This window comes from Camellia sinensis, chromosome 13, assembly GCF_055761805.1.
Source record: "Camellia sinensis isolate YWXY chromosome 13, ASM5576180v1, whole genome shotgun sequence".
NCBI classification, from domain to species: Eukaryota; Viridiplantae; Streptophyta; class Magnoliopsida; order Ericales; family Theaceae; genus Camellia; species Camellia sinensis.
In genome coordinates, this window is record NC_138973.1 from 154,147,990 (window position 1) to 154,175,205 (window position 27,216).

A 27,216-nucleotide genomic window follows, 5' to 3' on the forward strand; every position below is an offset into this window, starting at 1 on the left:
TAAAAGTGAGTCTTATGAATCACGATTCATTTTATGAAAAATTTGGTAATCATATTTATTACTAAAAAATTTACATAGACCAAAATAATATAGAAATCAAAATACAAAGATTAGTGGTCCAAATAATTGCCCAATATATTTTACGCGTTAATTCTAGTGATCCCAAAGCAAGTCATCAAGGTTGGTCATAAGTGTAGAAAAAATTGGAGCTGGAATTAGAAAGTAAGAGTGATTGGAACATTTTGAGACTGAAATAGAAATGGGAGACAAACCAACCTTGGGTTGGTGGGAAGAAAGAGAGAAATATTTCCAAGTCATCCAACCAATACAAGGTCAAGTCTTTGGCTCTTGAAAAATTATTGGTTGCTCTAGAAGCACCACCTCGCCACTACCAAGTGGTGCTCCATTCCAATAAGAGAGTGCCACGCAAGTATAATGTCAGACAGTATGCCACGTTCACAAACGCTTGACTAGTTCAAACAACGTTAACAAACGTTAACATTCTATTCCAAAAATAAAATGTAACACTTAAAGTTGCTTTTTTAAATTTTCAAATTCTCTCCCAAAACTAGAAATTTGAATTTTTTGTATTTGAAAGAGAATTTCTCTTTCTTCTCCCATTCTTTGTACAATTCTTCATCACTCATCACATTCAGTCTTCAACAACAAAACATCACATTCATTAATTTTCAATTAAATCATCCTTTGAAAAAAAATTACAAAAAAAAAAAAAAAAAAAAAAAAAAAGCATCAAGATTGTCATCCGCATTGCTCTTGCTATAGCCATAGTAGCAACATCACATCTTCTATTCGCCCTTCAACCTCGAGCGAGCCTCAAGGACCACAATTGTTGTTTTGGATATTAACATCGAACATGGCAGAGATTTTGATTCCAAAATTGTATGACAAAGTTCTCTCATCTAGATACCATTGCTTTATTGTGCTACTTAATGGAACAGATCTAGTACTGAAATTAAACATCAGTAACTCAAATATAGCATATACATTGGAAACCATAAAGGATAATCCAACAAAGTACTGCTTCAAAGATAAATTACTTACCTAAATGACACGATTTGTTTTTGCAGATTTCTTCTTTCATTGCATCAGTGGGCACCATTCTTGGACCTTTTCACCTTCTTATACTGTTTTCCTTATACCCCATGAAGTAATACCAACAAAGATGCCAACTTAGCCGCCTCCCTATCATTTAAGTTTCTAAGGAAATCAAAATTCCAAGAGATGGGAGCCATAGAAGAGCATGCCACCAACGCTATCAAAACATTCCTAGAACGAACCAACCGATAAAGAAGAGGAAAGCTCCATCAAATGAGATATCTCCCACCCACACATCCTCCCAAAAACATATGCTCACCCCATTCCCCACTCTCAATGAAAGGAAATCAAAGACAAGTGGATACAAGTGAGAAATGGACTTCCACAGAGAACAACAATTGCCTCTATTAACCACGTTAGAATCTCTACCATTGGGTTGAACACAATACTTGCTCTTAACTACTGAACACCATAGTGAATCACTTTCAACAGGAAATGTCCACAACCACTTGCCCAAGAGAGCAATGTTCCTAGCAATGATATTTCTTATAGCCAGACCCCCTTTATCCCTAGGGAGTGAAACAACCTCCCACTTAACCAAATGAACCCTTTTACCCTCTTCACACCCTTTCCAAAAGAAAATCTCTTATCAATTTCTTAATTTTCCTCGCAATGCTAACCGGAATCTTGAATATGGACAAAAAATAAATAGGAACAGAGCCTAAATACAGACTCTACCAAAGTATATCTCCCTCCCTTAGACAACAAAGATTGCTTTCATCCCTCTAATCTTTTCCCAATTTTGACAAGAACAGGCTCCCAAAAGGATGCCACTCTAGGATCTCCCCCAATGGAAGTCCCAAGTATTTGAGAGGAAATAATTCAATGGAACATCCCAACATATCCGCCACCCTTCGTACATAGCTCTTTCCCAGATTAATACCCACAACACTACTCTTGCTAAGATTGACCTTGAGGCCCAACACAATTTCCAAAATTCTCAAAATCTTTAGCAAACTACCTACCTTACTTTCCTCCTTTGATGAAAAAAAATATAGTATCATTCGATCCTATCCCTCCCCACCACAAATCCCTCAATAACACCCTTATCCTTAGCTATATCAATTATCCGACTCAACACATCAGCAACTAAAATAAATGAATATGGTGATAAAGGATCACCTTGCCTTAGACACTTAGATGCCCGAAAAGAGTCCCCAGTCTTACCATCCACAATGACCGACATAATGCAAGACGACAAGCACCCCCAAATCCACATTCTCCACCTAGATCCAAACCCCTTCCTTTCCAAAACAAAATCCACAAAGCCCTAATCAACATGGTCATATGCCTTTTCAAAGTCACCTTAAAGACAACACCCTCCTTATGTAACCCTCTATACTCCTCAACAACCTCATTTGCTACTAAGACTACATTTAATATATGTCGTCCCTGCACAAATGCACCTTGTGCAGAAGACATGGTTTCCCTAAGGACTACCCTAATTCTCTTAGAAAGCACCTTTGCTAGAATTTTGTAGAGTGATGTAACCAAGCTAATGGGTCTAAAATCTCCAATCTTGACCGACTTCTCCTTCTTGGGAATTAGACAAATGAAGGATGCCTTGGTGCATAAGTTGACCTCCCCACTTTCAAAGAACTCACCAAACACTCTCATATGATGCCCTTTTACAATGTCCCAACAATCTTGAAATACAGCCATTGAAAAACCATCAAAACCTGGAGCCTTATCTCTCTCGCACTCAAACACAGCCTGTCTCACCTCACATTCATCAAAGGGTCTTTCAAGCCAATTGGTTGTCGTTGATTCCACAAGAGCCCAATTAATGCCTTCGATCCCTGGACGATCCAGTCCCCCATCAGAATAGAGGTTTGAATAAAAATTGAAAATCTCCTTAACAACAAACTGCTCCTTACTCACCACCACACCCTGTCCTACCTCCAAATTTTTAATAAAATTCTTCCTCCTCTGTCCCAATGCAACCCTATGAAAAAATCTAGAATTGGTATCACCCTCTTTAGCCCATTTCAACTTAGCTTTTTGTCTCAAAAAAATCTGCTCCCTAAAAACAAGCTTTTCCAACTTCATCATGAGCAATGATCTCTTATCCCTTAAAGCCCTAGATAAACCCTCCCCAAATTCCTTTGCATCCAATTTCTCAATTTCCTGAACTAACTCCGCTTTCACCTCATTTAGATCACCAAAAACTTCACGCTTCCAAACCTTTAAATTATCCTGGACTCCTCTCAGCTTTCACATAAACTTAAAACCCTCCCACCAAATAGACTTTACTGCTCTCCCACCAATCCTTAAAATTTTCCTTAAAAGATCGATTTTCCGACCACATATTCTAGAATCTAAAGGGGTTAGGACCCCATTTAAAAGGACAACTCTCAAGAATCACCGGGCAATGGTTTGACACAACTCTTGGCCCTGCTTCTTGCCTTATATCAGGAAACAACTCCTCCCACCCCAAAGTATGAAGAACCTATCCAACCTACAACACACAAGATTTTCTTGAAGATTAGACCAAGTAAACCGAGCATTACTCAAGGGAGGGTCAAGCAACTCACACTCACTTATAAAAGAGTTGAAATCCCGCATACTCCTATTTGTAACCATTGAGTTTTTCTGAAATAAGCCGAACCACATTGAAATCTCCGCCCACACACCAATTAGGGGAACAAAGCCTAAATAATCCCGCCAACTCCTCCTCCCATTCCTGACGAGTACTAGGCATATTGGGACCAAAAACCCCCGTCAACCACCATTCCTTGTTATCTCGATTCCTAAACCTAATGGACAATGAAAACACCCCAACAACTATCTCACACTCCGATACTACTCTCTCATCCTAAATAATCAAAATTCCCCCTGATCTCCTGCTAAAGTTAAAACAACCCATCTCCTAGACCTAGTCCCCCAAACACTCCTAATGAAACCTCAATCACATTCCTCACTTTGTCTCTTGAAACATCACTCTATCTAGTTGATGAATTTTCAAAACCTCTTTAAATATCACCTTTTTCCTACAAAACTGTAGTCCTCTAACATTCCAACCCAAAATCTTCATCGAGAACTAACATCTCCCCTTGTCTCTTTCCCCCGCCCCTCATAATTAATGCCACTTTCAAGATTTCTTAATTCCTTCATCCATTTTCTCTGCCCCGAGCTTCTATGACTACTACCACCCTTAGATGCAAACCCCACACTCTTAGACCTAGACTTCTTCCCATTCTTCCTAACTAGTGACAAACCAAGAGTGTCAAGTAATTGTGTAAAGTGAGGCACATCTCCTTCCTCCAAAGGGAAAGACACATACTCATTTTCCTCAACCACTTTTTAGATTCATCACCGTCATTCCCAAGAACATCGTTCCTCTCAAGCCTATGATTAGTAGACACTTCCATCTGAAGATCATCCCTATGACTTTCCTTGTTAATTGCATGTGGGTTCAAACTATGACTGGTACAGAACCTACTAGCAGATAACTGGGGCAAATTGTTATTCTTGGTAGAAACCACTCTGCTAGGATGTGAGAAAAAAGGACCCAAGAGTGACTCCCCCCCTAGAAACTGACTCGGATTGAATGCACTGAAGATAAATAGGAAGTGAAGAGTTCATGTTACCTTTGTCAAAAGAGTCACATACCTTTTCCCCAAAATCAAAGACTTCCTCGCTCTTAGTCCCCACAGCGTGCTTAATGCAAGAAGAAAATGATACCTCCTCTTCATGGAATAGCCAATTTGGGTTCGGATCAAAGGCTTCAACCCTCTCCTCCTTGTTACAGACTTCGACCTCCTCATTCGGACTCAAAGATTCCCCTTCCTCCCATTTCTCTCTCTACACTCTTCTTTTGAGCCCATCAGAGACAGCCATCAAGGGCACATGCAATGGCGACCATCATCACCACCTCACCAGCACTAAATCTCCATCGCCACCATCACCACCACAACCACAATCTCTTCCTAAATTAAAAAATAAAAAAATAAAAAAATAAAAAAAAATAAAAACCTTAAATCACTGTCAAAACCCAAATCCTGTTTGTATCTTTGAAGAACTTGAGTGGAATAGAAAATAAAGTTCCAACAACTTCCACTGAAACAATGCTTTCCCCATCATATGTGCACCTTGACTAGATGACTAAAACTTCTTGTCATCGCTCTTGATAAAAAGCAGTTTGAGTAAGACTACAAGGGCAAGTATGGAGTAGCAAGACAAACCACACGACCAACTAAACTCCAAATAAGTTTGCATTTAGAGCTCATTAGCGCAGTATGATAGTTTTTTCTAATTTTTAATAATCATTATAATGGTAATACAACACAAGACACATTATTTTTGAATTTTTTAAAGACAACAGTTAGCTTATTATTTTCAAATTTACATATCTTAACACAACTTAACAAGTTATTACAAGTATCAAAAATATGAATCATTCTTCTCCATCCTCTTTTCAAATTTGATTATTTTATTCTAATGCCATAACATGTGTTAGACCCTAGATCATCATGGCTCTCACAACTTTGATCCACATTCCTTTGGTATTTAGACCTCTTTCTTATCTTTCTACCATCTTCAACTTGAACAAAGTAAAAACCTATTTGGTTCTCCACAATTAAGATATTCAAAGAAGTAGAAAAGGCATTTCTTTCATCACAACTAGTATACCTGCTATAATTTTTATATTGGTCACAAAGTAATGCTAATAATGTAATTTCAAACTTAGGTAGCAATCCTAGGCCACCCTAGTCAAATGATTTCTAGAACAACGGCCAATGGTTTCTAAAACCAAGAAAGTTGGATGAAGTTTGTGGGAATCTAAAAAATGGGGGACTCAACGCACGAGGCTCGAATTAAAGCGTTTATTAATTTGTCAAGACCTTTTTCGTTTTTCTCCTAAGAAGCCATTTTGAGGGAATACAAAAACCCTAATGACAAGTAATTAACACATAAAACTACCCTACCTAATATGGATTTAGGCCTAAGATTTTGATCCTAGAATCGTAAAACACTTTAAAATGTTTTCAAACACTATTAACAACTCAAGCCTCAAGCTTTTGTCCCTTAAAACCTAAGGACATTTAAAAGTAAGAAAATAAAGCAATATATTTTGAAATATTTTTAATAAAATTCTAATGACTCAATTGACAATCTTCATGTGAATATTCCACCAACCACTTATGTCATGAACGTGGTCGTGGACTATGTCTCAAGAAGGCTGAGATCATGAGTTGGAGCCTTCCTTCTATAACAGGCCAGCTTATGGGGTTTTCATGATTTAGTTACAAAGGGGAAAAACAAACATCGTTATGGTGTCATAGTATCTGGCGTCAGACATTACACTTTGTATATGTGGATTATCTAGACATATGGTTGACAGTTGTTCTTGGAACTGCTTTATTTTGAAGTGTCAAAACTAACATTGATTTCTTTCTCTTTTGCACTCTAATAGATTGCTTTTATCTATAACAAAATAAATTATGAACGTAGTGAAAGTTGTTCATCTTCTGCTAATAATTCTTTATTACTCAGGAAGTTTTTATTCGTATCGTTCTTGTATTTATTTTGCTGTTGTTTGTTAACATTCTTTAATATTGTCAAATTCCTCTTTTATTGTTAGTACTCATTTAAACAACATTTTTAGGAGTTCGGTACTTGGAGAAAGCAGTTTTTAATTTAGACTATGGACAATTGAAGCTGGTATTCCATGCTCTCAAGGAGCGTAAACAGGTTATTGAGAATGCTCCACACTTATGCAATGCTTTGCCATGCATGACACCGTGTTTTAACTGGTTTGAGGCAGTGTACTTCTGGATGGGCTTGAAACTGTATGATCTGGTCGCAGGACCACGCCTCCTGCACCTGTCCAGATATTATTCTGCACAAGAGTCTGTTGAACTATTCCCCACTCTTGCAAGGAAGGGCAAAGATAGAGCCTTGAAGGGCACAGTGGTTTATTATGATGGACAAATGAATGACTTGAGAGTTAATGTTGGGCTAGCATGCACTGCTGCATTAGCAGGTGCAGCTGTGCTTAACCATGCTGAAGTCATATCCTTTCTAAAAGATGAAGGTTGCGACCGGATAAACGGTGCTCATATTCGAGACAATCTGACAGGTATGATAAGCACTATGTTTTGGCATATTATTGTCAACATGAAGATTTAAACTTCTAAACTTTGTCTCATTCTTTTTACCACTGTGAAATACAATAAAGTTTCAAGCCTCGAGATTTGCGCCATTATGATATTTTGTCACCATTCTGTTTCATGATTTCCAAGTATGTTTCACTCAATCACATTTGACCCTGCCCTATGGATGTAGCAACATGCAAGTTTAATTATTAATTTTTTTGTTTATCCTATTTTAGTATATATGTCAAGACTTAGGGGCACCAACTACATATCTGGATTAACTAAAGAAAATCATTAACAGCTTCTATATGTGCGTGAGGTGTTCTTCACACGTGGTGATTATGCTCTTTTGCATATTGTTATTCAACATTGTTTTGGAAGTGGTAGGAGTGTTTGAGCTTTAACTTATTTGTAGAAAATTAAAAGAAAAAAAATATCCCCATCTCAACACAAATGATTTTTGCTTGTTTATTTAACGGCTCTCTCCCTCATTGGTTGTTCTTGATTTTGTGTTCATGGTTTCAATGCTTAGAATTTTGGTTTAAATAGGGTAATCAATATGATTAATTCGATTTTATATGATCCTTACTGCTCGATAAATTGTGCAGGTAAAGAGTTTGATGCATATGCAAAAGTTGTTGTGAATGCGGCTGGGCCATTCTGTGATTCTGTGAGGAAAATGCTGACAATGATGCAAAACCTATGATCTGTCCAAGCAGTGGTGTACATATCGTGCTACCTGGTTACTATTCTCCCAAGGGAGTGGGTTTAATCGTTCCCAAAACAAAAGATGTATGTGTTGTCTTCATGCTGCCGTGGTTGGGAAGAACGGTTGCTGGCACTACGGATTCCAGCACCACCATTACAATGCTTCCAGAACCAAATGAGGATGAGATTGAATTTATACTGGATTCCATCTGTGATTACCTTAATGTTAAGGTTTGTGCATTTTTTTCGTTTTGTGTGTGCATGCTCATTTATATCTTGCATGGAATGCTAGTTTTCCAAATATTTGTTTTTTGTAAAGTTATTTTTATGGGATTTTTGGTGAAGTTTGTTCTTAATAAAAAATAAAAGAAATTTTGGTCATCTCGGCAAATCTTTGTGGAACTATGGAAAACAAAGGCTGAAGATATACCCTATTATCTGGTTGTTTCTGTGTTATCGTATTCTAAATGGAGTTGGACTGAAGACTAGAAGTTTCTTTCTTTTTGTTGGTTGAAGTTCAACTTTTGCTATCTGTCTGATATCATTTTCTTTGATGTGAGCCTCAAATTTTTGTGTCAAGATTATGCTGTGCAGTCCTTACCATTTGGACTATAGGCCCAGCTTTAAATGTTGCTACCTATCTCTTATTTTTAAAGCAAACTCTATGGCAGATGCCTTTTGATCCCATAGCATAATGTAGCTTATTGACTGGAATGCTCAAGATATGCATCTCAATTGTTTTTATCAAATGAAATGCCCATTGAAACCTCAATATCCACTGTTGATGCTGAAATGTTACTATGTAGAGGATCTTATAGTAGCTTTTTTGCAGTTTGAACCCTTTCAATACTTAAATATCTCCTGGTGATGAAAGTTGATAGATTCTATAAGCATCCCCCTCACCATTTTATATGGCTAAGGCTCCCTAGTCTTTGGAAACATGTTGCACTCACATATCAAACAAATGCCAGCCATTTCTGTGTAGATTTAGCTTAAGACATGTCCTCCTTCAATCTGTTCAATTTGTGTGTAATTGGTATGCATTTGAGATAATGTAACCTAAATATTTTGCACCTACATTAACCAAAAGAAAATATTGAAGCATTGCTAAGGATGTATGAAGTGTGCAAGAATGTGTTGGCCTGTGTAGCCTTCTGAGCATTGTCTGACTCTCTGCAAATAGTTTTGTAGGTGTTTTTGCTGACACTTGTAGGTGTAAATAGTTTTGTAATGCTATCCAAGTGATCCAAATACTCATTGATTTATAGTTTGTCACAAAAGATGAGAAGAATATTCTGTGGTTTTTCCAATTTTAGTAGCTCCTTCCCATACTACAGATCTTCTCAAGTCTAGGCATACCTCAAAAAGTTGGGATCTCAAATTTATGACTCAACTTGCTTATTTGGTCTGGTTGCCTTCCAGGTCTGTGGACCAATTAGTTTTTTGTATTGGTGGAAATTTGCCAATACAATCATGCTGTTAAGAAGCAATAATGGTTGATGTTTTAAATATTTTTCATATACATGTCAAGACATCATCACAAATTCATTAGTTTCTTACTTCAATTTTGTTTTCTTAGGGAGACTTTAGTTTTATTCTGGTCCATTTATGTTAATGTGACTCAACCTAGGTGTCATCTATTTTGTTTAATTATTCAGTTTTTAGTGGATACTAAAAATATACCAGGACCATTTAGGTATGGCGTGTAGATGTTCTTTCTGCTTGGAGTGGTATTCGCCCATTGGCAACAGATCCTAGAGCAAAGAACACTCAGAGCATTTCCAGGGATCATGTTGTATGCGAAGATTACCCCAGTTTAGTCACGATTACTGGTGGAAAGTGGACTACATACATGAGGCACATTTTATATTGGCTGATCTAGGTTTCCCTATAAGTTGTTGAATTTGTATCAGTTTTTGGAAACTGAAACTTGTGTGCACTGGGATCTTCTTTTTTATGCTTTTGTACAATCATGTCCCCGAATTTAGTTAAATACTCATTGTGCTAGCACTTCTAGTTCTATGCCCCTTCTTTATGGCTTATTTGTAGCAGATATAACAGCATGTTATGTTACCTTAATTTATAGTGAAATCAATATTACAAGTGTGAAGCAACTTTTTCCTGTCAGTCTATTCTAATGAAACTTCTGTTTTCTTTACATGAGTAAGCATGGCAGAAGATGCAGTTGATACAGCTATCAAGTCTGGTAAGCTAAGTCCTACCAACAAATGTTTGACATACAACCTACGTCTTATTGGTGGAGATGGATATGACCCTGCATCTTTTACGGTGCTTGCCCAACAATATGTCCGCATGAAGAAGTCTTATAGTAGTAAAGTTGTGCCAGGAGTGATGGACACTGCCACAGCAAAGCATTTGTCCCATGCATATGGTACTTTGGCTGAACGGGTGGCAGCCATAGCTCAGGTTTGACACCCTTGCTTGATACTTCATTCCGTACTTCTAGCATTCTTTTTCCCTATGAAGTCTTAGTTGTTTACTGTAATTTTTTTCTGCAATTTATTTTACATTCTTCTAGAAGTTTAAGCTGTGAGCCTGTGACATAACTTTGGCAATTGATATTTGTTGTACTTCACTTTTTAGATCCAGATATTCTGCTCAATTACACTTTTTAGATCCATTATCCAGATATTCTGCTCAATTGATCTCGTGGTTTACATTCACTTTCACTCTGTTCCAGGTCATACATATGTTGCGTTGAATGTTTGACGAGCTGGATCAGCTTGCCCTTTTGATAAGAAAATTCTTCCTCTTCTCTTTTTAATAGCCAGCTAGGTGATTATTGACACCTTATGGTTATTGCATACACATCTTTGGAAAGATGTTTGATTCTCTTAAACTTGATAAGTAGCAATCAGTTATAACAATAATAATGCTATTCTTTAGGGCTTTTTCCCATATTAAGCCTCTTTTGTATCTTATTTCCCAAACTAGGCCTAGTTTGGACGGATTTCTCAAACTAGGCTAAAGCGCTATTACAAATCGCGCTTTCACTGTTTGGAGCCCAAAATTTGATGAATAGTGAAAACGCTATTAAAAAACGCACTTTTGATTAAGAAAACGCTGTTTCAAATCACGCTTTTAACATAAAAAATATTTCTGAAAAAACGCTATTTGAAATAGCGCTTTTACTGTGCATATGACGAAATCGCGGTTCCAAACCACGCTTTTATTGTGCGCATCTGTTCTCTTAAGAAAATGTTTATAATATATTAAAATGTGATCAATATAAAACGTAAGTGCTTTGTAGCACAAATGGTAGTGCCCTTGTTTTGCACCACAATGGCGTGAGTTCAATGCACGGGAGTTGCTACCTTTCAATTAAGTTCATCTTTTTTTTTTCTTTTTTTTTTAACTCACTCTATACTTTATATATTTATTATGTAATTTTTTTATCAAAAAAAAGTAAAATGTTTGTTTGGTTAACTAAAAATCAACTCTATAAAATATAATTTTTTTCAAAATGTCAACATGATTGTTTAAAAAGTATTCAGTGTATTTGGTTTAAATTTTTTGGATTTAGTTATTTGAAAATTGAGTTTTTTTATTTTCGTATTTTTTTTTTTTGTTTTTAGTAAATATTTTTAAAATTTTAAACATTTTTTTTTTTACTTTTTTAGATGCACCTTAGTTAGATGTATCTAAAAAGTAAAAAAAATTGTGAAAAAATATTTTAAAAAATTAATAAATACATAAAAATACATAAAATGTACTTTTTAGATACTTTTTAGATACAAAAATATTTTTTCAGTACATTTTTTGTATTTTTATGTATTTATTAATTTTTTAAAATATTTTTTCACAATTTTTTTACTTTTTAGATACATCTAACTAAAGTGCATCTAAAAAAGTAAAAAAAAAATGTTTAAAATTTTTAAAATATTTACTAAAAACAAAAAAAAATACGAAAATAAAAAAACTCAATTTTCAAATAACTAAATCCAAAAAATTTAAACCAAATACATTGAATACTTTTTAAACAATCCTGTTGACATTTTGAAAAAAATTATATTTTATAGAGTTGATTTTTAGTTAACCAAACAAACATTTTACTTTTTTTTGATAAAAAAATTACATAATAAATATATAAAGTATAGAGTGAGTGGAAAAAAAAAAAAAAAGAAGATGAACTTAATTGAAAGGTAGCAACTCCCGCGAATTGAACTCATGCCATTGTGGTGCCAAAACAAGAGCACTACCATTTGTGCTACAAAGCACTTATGTTCTATATTGATCACATTTTAATATATTATAAACATTTTCTTAAGAAAACAGATGCGCACAATAAAAACGTGGTTTGGAATCACGATTTCGTCATATGCACAGTAAAAGCGCTATTTCAAATAGCGTTTTTTTCAGAAATTTTTTTTATGTTAAAAGCATGATTTGAAACAGCGCTTTCTTAATCAAAAGCGCGTTTTTTAATAGCGTTTTCACTATTCATCAAATTTTGGACTCCAAACAGTGAAAGCGCGATTTGTAATAGCGCTTTAGCCTAGTTTGGGAAATCCGTCCAAACTAAGCCTAGTTTGGAAAATAAGATACAAAAGAGACTTAATATGGGAAAAGCCCCTATTCTTTAACAATTGATGGCTGTTGAATGCTTCAGAGCTTTGGTGCAAGGTGCTTTAGATTGGTGAGAATTCTACATACATGCACACTTGAAAAAACAGTGTTTTCCGGTTTATATTTCATATGGCTGAATAGTTGATCATCTTTTGTAAATTTATAGAACAAGTTTTTTATGGTTTATATTTCTTTTCTTTCGGAAGGTTGTGTTTGGATCTTGATTTGTGAAGGAAAAAGATTCCTTTAACTAGTAGAATTCTTTCTTCTGTAACTTTGCAAAGTGAATCTCACTGTGAACCACCATGGCATTTTAATTTATTTTCTATTAAATGATTTCCCTTTTGTGCCTATGAATTTATAGGCTTACCTCATTCTCAATCTTTAATCTCATTGTGCAGGTTTTTAAGGATTAAAAGTGGATTCACTTGGATATCTCCTGATACGCAAATAGAGATTTTTTTTTTTTAATTAAAAAAAATCGAGCCTTATCAGTCTAGATGGACATTTTGTAGTGTAAAATTTTCTTGTTCGCGTACAGTTTTCCTTAATTGCACCATCCTTCATCAGCACCATATAATATAAATCTACTTTAGATGATGCTACAATCTTCCTACATAAGGTAATCAAACACTATTAAATACAAGTCATAATCAACAATGGCTCAAAATGACAGGACAAACTAATGGCAAACAAACATTTCTAACCCAAAGGAAACCAATATCCGTACATGAGCTTTCTGATGTTATATGCAACATTAAGTTGTAATTATCAGTTTCACCAAACTTCATTAAAAAAAATAAAGAAAAGAAAAGAAGAAGCAGAGCACATGAGATCAAACTGAATTTATTTAAAGATTAATAACAACACCAAATCCAGAAGTCCCCAGAACTGTAACCTGCAATTAGAACAGAAACTGATTCAATAATTAAACAAACTTACTTTATATTCTTCACAATATTGCACAAAAGAATGGTTACATGCATGAGTTGTAAAATTCAGGATAGCTGATATTCATTTGGTGTAATTAGTGGTCAAGACATTGTCACACCATACCTGCTTTTAAGGATTTAGACCAATTTCATGAAAAGGGCATCCCAGTACACAAGGTTCCTGCTAAAGCGGGATATCAAAAGGGCAAGATGTACACAACCTTACCCCATTTTCGGAGAGACTATTCTGTGACTAGAATCCATAGCATCAAGGATGCTAATGGTAAGCATTACCGTTGGGCAAGGCTACCCTTTTCATCTAGACCAATTTCATGTACAGCCAAAAAAAGGGAGCAGCTCAAGGCTACTGACTTATTTCAGTATGTAAAGTTTTTTAAGACGACACAACTATTTAAGGAAGGGGTTTTCCCACAGAACAAATGATCTGAGTTTCCTGAAAAGATTAATCTTCATCTAAACTTGCCCAGACTCAACATAAACCCAAACTAACACTATACACTATTGCATACGTGCAATTATGTACAGATCACGTAAGTTAAAAGACAAGCTGATTGTAAACACAATTTGATGTTTACTTTAGTGTGCTTTCATGTCTGTTTCAAAAGAACTATAGTAATTGGTTAGGTGCCCACAATATGTAGCACCTTAAATCTCACACACCAAGCAAAATAGGCTCTCATAAAACTTACATATTGTGGTATGGCTGGACTGGAGTGCTCTAAATAAACATAGTGACAAGAAAACAATGTGCAAAAACTACAATACCTTTCCCCACTCGGAACCAATACCACTGCACCTCATCTTTAAGTGTATCATTTTCGTTCCAAGCTCAGTCTCAACTTTCTTACGCAAATAGGTCTCGTCTGGCCCAAAAGCATCCAAATATGCAGTATATCTTTGATAGACTACGCGTTCACAAATTCCTCTGGCAAGGGTTTTACATCCTACAATAAGTAGCAAAATTTTAAATCATTAGACCACAAGAACTTGAGAGACAAAAAAAAAAAAAAAAAGTCATTCTTCCCATATAATTTATGTCACCTCGCCACACAATCCAGTGCTGTCATCAATTGCCATCCTCAAAGACACGAGCATCCCACTAAACTCCTCGACTGCCTCAGCTGCACAGAAAACATTTGCCACAGCTTCTTGGACAGCCTTGTCGTCTGTATTTTTAGACAAAGCCTTATTTGCATCACTGATGAGTGTATCTGGAAGCTCATCCCAACTTGCAGCCATTAAGTCCTTAAAAACAAATAGAATTTCAGGGTCTTTTATGTCAGAAAAGTGGGTCACATCTTCACTAAAAAAGCGTGTACTTCCAATGGCCATTGTGAAAGGAGGCGGGCAATCTGCATGTCACAATATGAGACCATAATTCAGAAAAGGGATGCTGAATATGAAAATAACATATGAGCAAAGATGTACAGAAACTAGCAGTGAGGGAGCATAGGAATGCACATGAACCAATAATAAGATGTTATTTGGCTTATCAAAGAACTCTCTCTCACTACTTATCCTCTCAGCTTCAACCATGGAACCAATGCTACCATAAAACGTTAATACCAGGGTGTGTTACGCTATGGAACGCGCATTTTGAGATCCGGAACACTTTTCAAAAAATGATAACTTTAGTTAGTGATCCAAAGTGATTCTATTTTTTTTATGTTCTTTTTCTTAAATTTTTTCCTGTCACTGAGGCATCTTCCTAAATTCGCAAGCATATAAAAATGTAAAATAGGATGAAAAAATACAAATATAAAAGACTAGAAATAAATGAATTAGACAAACATTATTATAAAAAAAAAAAAAAAAAAAAAAAAAAAAAAAAAACGCAAGCTAATGGAATGTTTGGGTGATGGATGAGAAAGGAGGTAATTCCACTTAAATAGAAAAATAAAAGAAAACAAAAAATAGGAACAGTGAACATTAGATTAGAGTACACTAATAGTTCAACAAGACATAAAATCAAACAGGTGAAGCCCTTAAAAGAATTGCACATTCAATTTCATAAATACATAAATTATTGCCCCAAAAAGAAGAATAATGTGTAAGTATTCAGATCAGTCTCAATCAACAAAGCACCTGTTCAGATATATGGGTAAAAGCAGAAAGATGAGGAAGAGAGCGAGAAAATACCGGAAGGCATGGTTTGTTTGTGATATGCGAAGAGGGGTTTGTGACCCGGGGAGAGAGAGAGAGAAGGGGTTTGTGTTCGATCTGCAATCTTCGGAAAGAAACGGTGCGTTTTGGGAAAGAGACGGTGGGTTCTGGGGAAGAGATGGTGGAGAGAGAGAAGCTGCTTCACCTTCGCCATCAAAGGATGGAAAGAGAGAGAGAGACGCTGCTTTGGGTTTTAGAAGAGAGAGAATGAAAGTGGTGAGGTTCTAGAAATGAGAGAGTGATAAGAGAGACCTAGTGGGGTTCTGATAAATGAGATAGAGGTTTGGGTTTTAATTTTTAGAGCAACACTTAGCTCGAATATGAAGTTGGCTTGAAATTTACCTTGTCGGTTGTCTAGGTGGATGTCCGGTGAGAAGGTCGACAGTCGCGGTCGACAAATGTGACAACCGCGGTAAACAATCTTTCATCTGGTCGTCCGGGTGGACGTCTGGCCAGTCATCCGGGAGGACCACCGGCCAACACCCATTCGAGCCCCTCAAATTCGAGCTACCACGCTTTTTCCTAAATTTTAATGTAAGTAAATTTTCTTTTTTTCTTTTTTTTTTTTTTTTGGTAGTGGTATATTTTTTGGTGAGGTGAATTATATTTTTTTTTTTTTAATTTTTTATATTTGTCTAGTCAGGAATAATATAAATATATAATTTTTTTTACAAACAGTTAAAAAAAGATCACAAAAACAAAAGATAACATAACAAAATTAGATTTTTTTTCACTTAAGTGAATCACAAAATTGAAACATTATCTAATTATTATAGACATAAGAAAATTATTAAAGGCATTGTTCCAAAGTTTAATCATTCTTCATCATGATGGTTGTATTTTCTTGATTATTCTAGTCTATAGATTTCCATTTTCATGTAGCATACAAACAGAGCATACAAACAAGTTCTTAGTCCATTTTGGTTTCATAGTGAGTTAGTGACTACTGGTTGGGCTCTGGTTTTTATATAATTAATCGATTAGCATACTGGAATATTCTGTGAATGCATCACAATCTCATGGAAAGGAAATAGGAAAATAATAATGCAAGCAGCTACAATTGAAAGTTATGTAGAATTATATGATCAATTCCAATAGTACTAAATTTAAGGCCTGGTTTGGGATACCCAAAAAAATTCAAAAAGTTACTAAAAAAGTTAAAAAGTTATCACTATTCATCAAAAAAAAATTAATTTTACACAAATTATGCAACTCAGTCTGACATCCCACAGACTGTTGCTGAGTTTTTTGGAAAAATTGCACAAGTGGGGTGCACAAACAGCACAGTTTTGTTCGGCCCGTGGGGGGCCATCACGGGTCCCATTTTAATAATCTGAACCGTTTAATATGTAGAACTCCTCGAGTACTATGTCTGTAAAAAATCACGTTGATCGAATATCACTAACTACATGATTAAATCAGTTTTGTATAAAAAAATGAATGGTGTTATAGTTAACGGTTGAAAAAAAACTAATCCAATCAGATAGCTATCAATATCCGATCAACGTGATTTTTTACAGGCCTATAGTACTTGATGAGTTCTACACATTCAACGGTTCAAATTATCAAAACGGGACCCGTGATGGGCCCCACAGACCGAACAGCACCGTCTAATGCAATGCCCGAAAAGTAGGCAACCATTTCTTATCATCAATTCCCTCCCCTAGACTACTGTCCTTATCTTCTCCTACACACTAATTTATACAATTTTTTAATACACATTTTTTCGTAAAAAGTCAAAAAGTTAACCCAAACAACCATCTTTTTTTCCTCAGCTTTTTAGTTCAAAAAGTTAAAAAATACACTTATTTAGGACACCTCAAACAATCCCTAAATTTCTTCTCTGAACATTGCCACATCATTCTTGCAAATTCACAGATGCTATATATTGAACTCACAAAACAATAAAATTCACCAAATGCAACAATAATTGAAAACTGAATGGTGACAATAGGAACTAGTTGATTTCACAAACATGAACAATATATACATGCAGAGCAATTCAATTTTCCAATTTGGAGTAGGTTCAAATGAATATTCAATGTAATAGAGTAACTAAATTCAAATCAACAATAAAATCTAAAAACTAGTAAAATCCATTAAAAAAAAAAAGCCCTAGCCATAAAAATGGAGAGAAGATGAGATTACAGAAAGAGAGAGAGAACTCCATACCTATTCATTGCCCTTGGTCATTGCTCCATATATGAAATCAAAGCTCTAATCGAACAGAACAATAGTATCAAATTAGATTAAATCAGATCATCTAACGAACTACGGTAGAGCAATTGCATCAGATTATCCAGATCACTAAGGCCTAAAATCGATTCAGATCAAAAGAGATCCAAATCATATGGCCTCGATCTCCTTTTCTCTCTCTTCGATTCTCATATGTGCTTCGTATATAAGAAGTGAAGGAAGAGAAGAGCGAGCCAAAGAAACCACGATCGATCACGGTCTCTTGGATTCTCCTCTGTGTCTAGACAATTGACCTTCTCTCTCTTGGATTCTCCAAATCACGATCAAGCGAAATCAGACTTGGGAAAGGAGAGTCTAGGCAAGTTTTAAATAATCGGGGGTTTAAGTAAAATGGAAAATAAATAAAAGAAAATGAGAAAAATAAATTGCGCACATGAATGACAAGTAAAATGAAGTGATTTTTTTGCTATTCCTAATTTGCTTTAGGTGATTTGCTATTGCAATTTTTGTTTTTGTTTTTTTTTTTTGCAACGGCCAAACAATCAGTTGCAAAAAAATAGACGCAAAAAGCTACATTTCTAGCAGTGGTAAGGGTCTAGTTTATGATTCTTAATGGAAGAAATTACCTTTGTATTATGCAACTTTATGTCTTGAGATTCTTTTCGCATGAGATTCTTTTCGCATGTTCCTTGTCTGACTGGTTTATTGTTCATGTTTATTAGATTCCCAGTTAATGAAAGAGGTACAATGAAGTATGTTGTCGAGTACTTTACAGAGATTTATGGGTTTGTCATCCAACATACTCAATGTCCTCATCTAGAAGTTGGGTACCAACAGAGGCCAAATTGTTTGCCGATGGAGGTCAATACTCAACCTCTATCCCTCTTCCCCCCTATGTGGTGATGTGCCAACTTTTGCGTCCATGAAAATGTTACATTATATTAGTTGTACTTGATTTGGTTCTCTATTGCACTTCATGGCTACTGATCTTGCTAATGTCTGATGAAAATGATGTTTTTATTTGTAATTTGAGTATGTGCTGATCTCTATATATTAAAAAGATCCTTCTTTCTTCTTCTTGTTTTTTATTTATTTATTTTTTCTCTCTCTCACTCTATTAGACCATCTAGTTTATGTTAAATTTGCCTACTTTCATGCAGGAAATGTTCTGCCTGAATCCAGCTAGAAGAATATCAGCTCTTGATGCGCTTGCGCATGCATACTTCAAGAATGATGATGATGATGATAATGCTACTTCAAGAAGAAGAAGAAGAAGAAGAAGAAGAAGAAGAAGATAAAGATAATGTTGGTGATGATGTTGATGATGATGCTCCTTGATTCCAACTCCGCCGGGGTTGTTAACAACTCCGCCGGTCCCAAACCCGGGTTAAGGAGGAGGGTTGTGTGTTAGGTAGCCGACAGCCAACACGTAAAAAGCCGCTCGGATCCCTTATGAAAATGAATCCTACTTTGAATCGTTTAAATGCTAGGTCGTTCCCCTCAAGTGACGCGTTGCGCCTGCCTCCGGGTGTTTCGAAAAGTAAGCAAGGGGCGCCGCATGGGTGCGGTGAAAAATGGGCAAAGGTTTCCGCGTTTTTCTGGACGAGCGCGGGTAAAGAAGCTAGTCCAAGACTATAGGTTTAGGATAGCCACTTGGAACATAGGAACCTTAATTGGTAGGACGATAGAATTAGTAGATGTTATGATTAGGAGGAGAGTTAGTATAGCTTGCATACAAGAAACTAAGTGGACGGGAGAGAAAGCTAGGGAAATTGAGGATACTGGTTTTAAACTTTATTATAGTGGTAAGGATAGACGCAGGAATGGGGTAGGAATCATAATTGCCAAGGGTCTTGTGGAAAGTGTGGTGGCGGTCATTAGGAAAGGAGATAGGATTATGCTAATTAAATTAGTTATTGGAGGGAATATAGTGAACATTATTAGCGCTTACGCCCCTCAAGTAGGGTTAGATGATCAGACTAAGAGGGATTTTTGGGAGCAAATGGATGAGATCTTACAGGAGATACCTGTAGGAGAGAACCTGGTTATAGGTGGAGATTTTAATGGCCATGTGGGCATAGATAAAGTAGGTTATGAAATGGTGCATGGTGGATACGATTTTGGCGACAGAAATGAGGCTGGAGAGAGAATCTTAGATTTTGCGTTGGCTTCTGACTTGGTGGTGGCTAATACTATGTATAAGAAGAGGGATGAGCATTTGATAACCTTTAAGAGTGGATTAGTTAAGAGCCAAATAGATTATTTCTTAGTGAGAAAAGTAGACTGCCTAAAATGCAATGATTGTAAGGTGATTCCTGGAGAGAGTCTGGTCTCTCAACATAGGATTTTGATACTAGATTTATGTTTTAGAGGACAATACCAAGCTAGGAAGGATGGTGGGCGTCGTAGGACGAGATGGTGGGACTTAAAAGGGGATAAACTAGAAATATTTAAGAATCGAATGGATAAGGAAGGTACTTGGGACTTAGAAGGTGAGGCTAACACTAGATGGAATTCGATGGCCAATTGTATGAGGAGAATCTCAAGGGAAGTGCTTGGAGAGTCGAAAGGAACGGGACCCAGCTCTAGGGAAACTTGGTGGTGGAGGGAAGAGGTCCAAGCGGGTAGTTAATGCAAAAAAAGAGTGCTTTAAAAAGTGGCAGAAGGATAGAACTGAGAAAAACCTTAAGAGCTATAGATTGGCTAATAAGGAGGTCAAGAAAGTAGTGAGAGAGATTAAGTTGAAAGTTTATGATGACCTATACACTAGACTAGATAGTAAGGAGGGAGAGAAGATGGTATACAAACTTGCTAAGATGCGGGAGAGGAAAACAAGAGATTTTAATCAAGTAAAGTGCATCAAGAGTGAGGATTCTAAGGTATTAGTGAAGGACGATGAGATTAAGGAAAGATGGAAGAATTATTTTGAGAAACTATTAAATGAGGAACATGGAAGTACGACAATAGGGGAAGAAATAATCAGTAATACGATAAACCAAGACTATAGGTTCTATCGCAGGATTAAAAATTTTGAAGTTGAGATTGCACTTAAGAAGATGAAATCAAATAAGGCTTTAGGACCTGATGATATCCCTATTGAAGCTTGGAAGTGTTTGGGTAAAAAGGGAGTTGCTTGGTTGACTAGGTTGTTTAGTAAAATTTTGTTGACTAGGAACATGCCAGATGAGTGGAGGAAGAGTATTTTAGTGCCAATCTATAAGAATAAAGGTGATGTCCAGAATTGTAACAACTATAGAGGAATTAAGCTAATGTGTCATATAATGAAAATGTGGGAGAGGGTGATGGAACGTCGATTGCGAGACATAACAGAGGTGTCAGAGAATCAATTTGGGTTTATGCCTGGTAGGTCAACAATGGAAGCGATCTATCTTTTGAGGAGAGTAATAGAAAAGTATAAAGAAAAGAAAAGAGACATTCATATGGTGTTTATCGACCTTGAGAAAGCATATGACAGAGTGCCCCGAGATATAATATGGTGGGCGTTAGAGAAGAAAGGGGTGACAAAAGGCTACATTGACGTGATTAGGGACATGTATGAAGGGGTGGTGACCACTATTAGATCGCCAGCTGGAGAAACAAATGAATTTCCTATCACTGTAGGGTTACACCAAGGATCTACCTTAAGTCCTTATCTTTTTGCTTTAGTTATGGACGAGTTGACGATAAATATTCAGGATGACGTGCCATGGTGTATGCTTTTTGCAGACGATATTGTGTTAGTGGATGAGACTAGAGAAGGAGTTAACACAAAGTTGGAGATCTGGAAAAAAGCTCTTGAATCTAAAGGATTTCGGATAAGCAGAACTAAGACAGAGTACATGGAGTGTAAATTTAGTAACAGTAACAATGAAAGCAGAGGTGAAGTGAAGATTGAGAACCAAGAACTGCCTAAGAGTGAACATTTTCGTTATTTAGGATCAATTATCACAACAGCGGGAGAGATTGATGCAGATGTGGCCCATAGGATTAAGGCGGGATGGTGTAAGTGGAGAAGTGCGTCTGGGGTATTGTGCGATAAACGAATACCTACTAGACTCAAAGGTAAGTTTTATAGAACGGCTATTAGACCAGCTATGTTGTATGGGACGAAGTGTTGGGCAACTAAGAAACAACATGTAGATAAGATGAGTGTGGCTGAGATGAGGATGCTAAGGTGGATTTGTGGTAAGACTAGACAGGACAGGATTAGGAATGAGTGTATTCGAGAATGGGTAGGAGTAGCACCGATAGAAGATAAGTTGAGAGAGAATCGTTTGAGATGGTTTGGTCATATTCAACAGAGACCAACAGAGGCAGTAGTGAAGAGATGCGATGCTGTAACGGTAGATGGAAGTGTTAGGGGACGAGGTAGGCCTAGATTAACGTTGACTAGCGTTATAAATAGAGATATGAATCTACTTAATTTGACCAATGAAATGGCCTTTGATAGGGCCGCGTGGAGAAGAAGGATTCATGTAGCCGACCCCATTTGATGGGACTTAAGGCTTCGTTTGGTTTGGTTTGGTTTGTTGTTATGTTGACAGACTATCTCTAGGTGATCTTTCTCTCATTCATTGTAAATTTTCTCCCAACTCAAAAGGTCTTGTTGTAACCAATTTGTGCTAGGAATTGGGTTTTATGCAATTAGATTATAATTAGGTTTTATAAACTCAGATCTCAATCTAACTCAACTCAACAAGTTTTTCAACATCCCAATCCATTGGGTTCGGTTACAAAAAAATATTTTGTGGCCCTTAAATTGCTTGTTTGGCATCATTTTTGTTTTTTGTTTTTATTTTTTAAGAAACATGTAATCTTGTTTGATGACTTGCTCCTAAAACTATTTTTGAGATTTTTTCCCCTTCAAATTTTAGTTAAAAAATGGATTCCATTAGGCTTGAAATATATATGGAGAACTGAGGGCTTCAGAGGATTGTTTAAAGGCAATGGTACTCATTGTGCACGTATTGTTCCAAATTCAGCAGTCAAGTTCTTCAGCTATGAGCAGGCTTCTAAGTATGATGGTTTCTACCTATAGTTCCTTCACAAATATAAATGCACATTGATTAGATTTCTAGTGTTGGATGTTCTTCTTTGGTTCTGATTTTTTTTTTTTTTCTTTTTAAATTTGACAAGAGATTCCAAAATTTAATTTTAAATTGTACTTACTGTGTTTGTGGAACATGTTTTGTTTAGTGAATTTAATCTTTTTGGTTATTGCTTTGATGAGTTTTATGTGTGTAAATATTTGTATGTATGTATTCATGCTAAATGGCCATATTAAGTCTTCTATATGATTTACTGGGCTAACTTTTCTGCATATTAGCTATCTAGGTTATACCTACTATTACTAAGTTTTTTATTTTTTTTATTTATTTATTTTTTCTTAGAACAATACTGTTACTAAGTTAGTTGCAGTGCAAAGTTTGTCTAATACATTTGAGGATAGAAAAAATAGTTAGAATTGATCACTTCTTTGCATTCGAAATTAGTAGTTTGGTGAGAAGGCGAACCGAGAGGAAATAGTAAATTCTATATGAAATAGATTTTGGAATCTAAGGCATCTATAAAATTGTTTAGTCATTACCATTATCTTCTCCCCTTATTTGATGCCTTAGTAGCACGTTTGTTTTGCTGGTGTGGAAGGTTGGGGGTAGGAATTTCATTCTACTTTCTGTCCATACCAGACCTCGAGACAAGATTCTAGTGGCACACAGAAATGTGGCAAGTGCAGGATTGAAGTACCTCTGAAACATGGGTCTCTGTAACTCATTATGTGGTGATTATCTAATACTCATTCCAATAGGAATGAACTAAAAGAGAAGAATGTACAAAGTTTGCCCTGCAACCTATTGAAATCCACAATCAGCATGATAAAAGCTCAGGCAACATCTACAAGAAGTAAAGGAGAAAATGACAAGAAACAAAGAATCTTTGTTGCCAACGCATGCGTAAGCAAGCTGTTAAGGGGGTGTTGACACCAAAAGTTTAAAATTTTCTGTCGATAGAGGCTCAAACACGTTCAGAAGAGGGCCAAGAAGAAAGGAGGTAAAGTTAATGGCCCAAGAAAAAGGAATGAGGAGGCATGGCAGTACCAGGAAAAAAGGGAATTCAGAGGCAGTTGCAGTTCATGGGCAGTTCTAAGAGCATGGCAAATAGGCACGTGGCAGCACAACATGGCCATTGAAAGTCATAAAAGGTGGAAGTTCAAAGAGAAAAGAACCTCCAACAAAATTCACAACCCATGTGGAATTAGGAGTAATATAACTTAATTAGAAGCAGCTTTTGTACTTAGGAGTAGTTTGTTTGTAATTCAGCCTCTGTGGCCAAGTTTTCCTCTGTCGATTGTTATGCATTTCAAACTTGTAACTTAATTCTTGTAATTAGGTGGCAAGTTTACTTGTTCTTCAATCAAATTTCAGTTTATTTACACTTGTTTCTTCACATTAAAACCTCCAAAGAAGTCCTTGAAACTGTCAAAGCATAGAACACCAACCACAATTGTCTGATTTGTTGTTGTTTGTGGAAATTTGGTTTCTCTGTCAATTTGACCCAAACTAGATTTTTACAAACATATTTTGTCACGCCCAATGGGACCTGTCTAATTTGGAGTGATGGCTAAGAAGAAACAACACGAAGTTTTTGAAGACCCTGAAAAAAGGGTTGAAGATGGAGAAGAGTTGGATGGTAAGGTCAAAGGAGTGCAAGACAACCTAGGTGATGGCCATTCAGTGGCCAGACAGGAAATAGGTTAAGGAAATAGAAAAAATGTAGCCAAAACTGGCCAATCCAGTTGCCCTCTTGCTGATCCAAGAAGGGCTCTTCTACTGCACACTCAGCAAGCAATTGGCTCCATGTCTGCATATGAGAACCAAGTGATGGTAGATGACTTGCTGCTTGTGTTTGAGAAGGCTAACATCAAGCCCGGCCAATCAAGAAGGGTTGGGGAGGAGACTCAGGTAAATAAAGCACAATTCATAACTCCAATGGTCCCTCCACAGCATACAAATGTAAATGAACCTGTATCATTTTATAGACCTCCCACACTCCAACAAAGATATGAGGAGAGAATGACTGTAAATCCAAGACTCTACTTTTAGTTTACCCTTCCAAAAAGAGGACAAGGAGCAAAAGGATTACACCAAATTAGTATATACAGAAATCAGCAAAATACATAGAAGAGGAAACCTTAGGAGATTACAAGGGAGATAAATGACAGCACAAGGGACGGAGCCAGGATTTCAAGATAGGGGGAGCCAAACAATGTACATCCAACTCCAGCTACATATACGGTTTCATAGATTTTAGTTTGAAAATAACAACATATCAAAATATATCAAATAGTTAATATAAACAAAGATACTTTAAAAAAAAAGGCAAAAATCGACAAATCAAAACTAAATAGTTCTTTTTTTCTTCAATTACATCTATCAAAATTGAACTTAGCATTCTTTTTTATAACAGTATCCATCTATGATTGAATTTGTACTAATTATTCAGCAATTTTCTTTTCAATTTACGGAATTAGTTATTGCCTTCTAGTCTTATGTCTTATTTTATATTTATTTGGTCAAAATAAATAATATTTTAATAAACATATATACTATATATGCATAGGTTATGGCAAACACAGGGGGGGCCATGGCCACCTTTGGCCATAGTGTGGCTACATTAGAGGAAAATTAGGTGAAAATTATAGATAATTATGGGGTTCTCCTCGTGTACCACACAAGGGTTAAGGATGTCTTCTTCACAACGAAATTGAGGTGATAAACCCCTTAACATGCCAAAGCTAGATGACCATAGTGCAGGGTAAAGCAGCTTCACATAATCATGTAATCATACTTTCAGTTATTGATGTAAAGGACACCGTGTGTTGCATCAAAAAGATGTGTCAAATTGTCTTAATAAGCTTGAAAATAAAATGCAAGAAATTAAAAAAAAAAAAAAAAAAGACATGGGCGCACAAAGTCCACATCAGAATGTCAAAGTTGCATAATCCCACTGAATCCATAAAAATCCTAGTTAACCGAAAGAATCATTTTCTATATTCTTTTTGTCCATGAAAACCCACCACAGCCTTAGTTAAATACAGACAAGAATATTACTCTTCCCTAAATTCCAAAATCAGTTTCCCAAAAAGGTTATTCATGAAATTCTAAGGCCTCTAATCTCCAACTGGCTTCAAGCAAATCTCATCCTGATCAATTAGGTGATTCCAACTCCCGTCTTCAATCTCATGAGACACAAAGCCTGAATTGCTAAAGCCCACTGACCAACAGCTTACATAAGAAGCACTCAAGCGACATCACTACACTATCTCTTAGCAGAAGAAAATAAGAAAATTTAAATAAATATTCGCCTATCTGTATCAGGATTTTGGAATTCAGATACACATATTCACCAATATATCATGTCTTATATCGGCTGATATACGACCGCATCATCAATACTGAAATTCATAAATGAGGTTTCACTACACTATCATATCTTCAATTCAAACAGTGGTTAAATCAAATTACTTGCAGATAATCAACATATTTAGATCACAAAGTAAATAATCAATTCATAAAAATAAAATAAAAAAGCAAATCACAACAAAAAGTACATATATAAGATGAAGAAAAAACAAAATAGGTACATTTGAAGTATATTACCTTGTTGACATTGACATTGGAGGGCCAATAATGAAGGAACTTTTAGAAGTAATCGAACATCTCCACAGAGGATTCCAAATTCTTGGGTCGAACGCTGACCCGATCCGACTCCTTATCTCCCTCAGTTCCTTCCAGTTGATCCAATCGGTCTTCCTCGGCGGACTTCTCAACCTTCAGCTTCTTGGCGCCGCCGCTATCCTAGCCGGAATCTTCCCTCGAACGCTTCGAGTCGGCGGCGGGGAGTTGTTCTTCGGTGGCGGCGATTGGGGTTTCAAGATCCATGTCTTGGGTGGACGGCTCTACTTCTACGAGGGTTTCGGAGGCATCAGTTGTTGCAGATTCGGCCATGCCTGAGACAGATCTTTTGCGAAGAAGAGACGCCACACCAAAAACCCTAGCTTCACTTTAAACCCTAGACAGACACTAATCCTCTTTCTTTTTAGATGCCGGGTTTTATGAAAAAATGTTTGGGTCCCCATAGGTCCATAACTTTTTTTTTTTTTTCTTTTTTTTTCTTTTTTTTTTTTTTTTTTTCAATCACGGACATATGTGTGGAATCCATTCATGCATAGAGGTGAGCATGGTCCGGATTGAACCGGATTGAGATAAATCAGAACCAATTCGTTATTTACGGTTTTTGAAAAATCGAAATCAATCAATCCGTTTAAATCTTGGAACCAATCCGAACCAATGTATTTAAATACGAATTGGATCGGTTTAAGATCACGGATTCACATA

At 36.2% G+C, this 27,216-nt stretch overlaps 1 long non-coding RNA gene and 1 pseudogene across 2 annotated transcripts; one reads left to right on the forward strand and one right to left on the reverse strand.

The window, feature by feature from the left end:
* The first annotated feature begins 6,577 nt into the window (after positions 1-6,577).
* LOC114267008 (uncharacterized) lies at positions 6,578-9,786 on the forward strand. The gene is made up of 3 exons (XR_014349807.1): positions 6,578-7,198; positions 7,934-8,153; positions 9,619-9,786. It is a non-coding gene; the product is annotated as an uncharacterized LOC114267008 (long non-coding RNA).
* A 3,406-nt stretch (positions 9,787-13,192) lies between these two features.
* LOC114266967 (succinate dehydrogenase subunit 5, mitochondrial-like) lies at positions 13,193-26,903 on the reverse strand (annotated as a pseudogene). Its single transcript, XR_014349810.1, has 5 exons — positions 26,479-26,903; positions 17,798-17,842; positions 14,504-14,814; positions 14,228-14,406; positions 13,193-13,407 (listed from the first exon to the last, which is right to left on the reverse strand). The product of XR_014349810.1 is annotated as a succinate dehydrogenase subunit 5, mitochondrial-like (transcript).
* Positions 26,904-27,216: the final 313 nt, after the last annotated feature.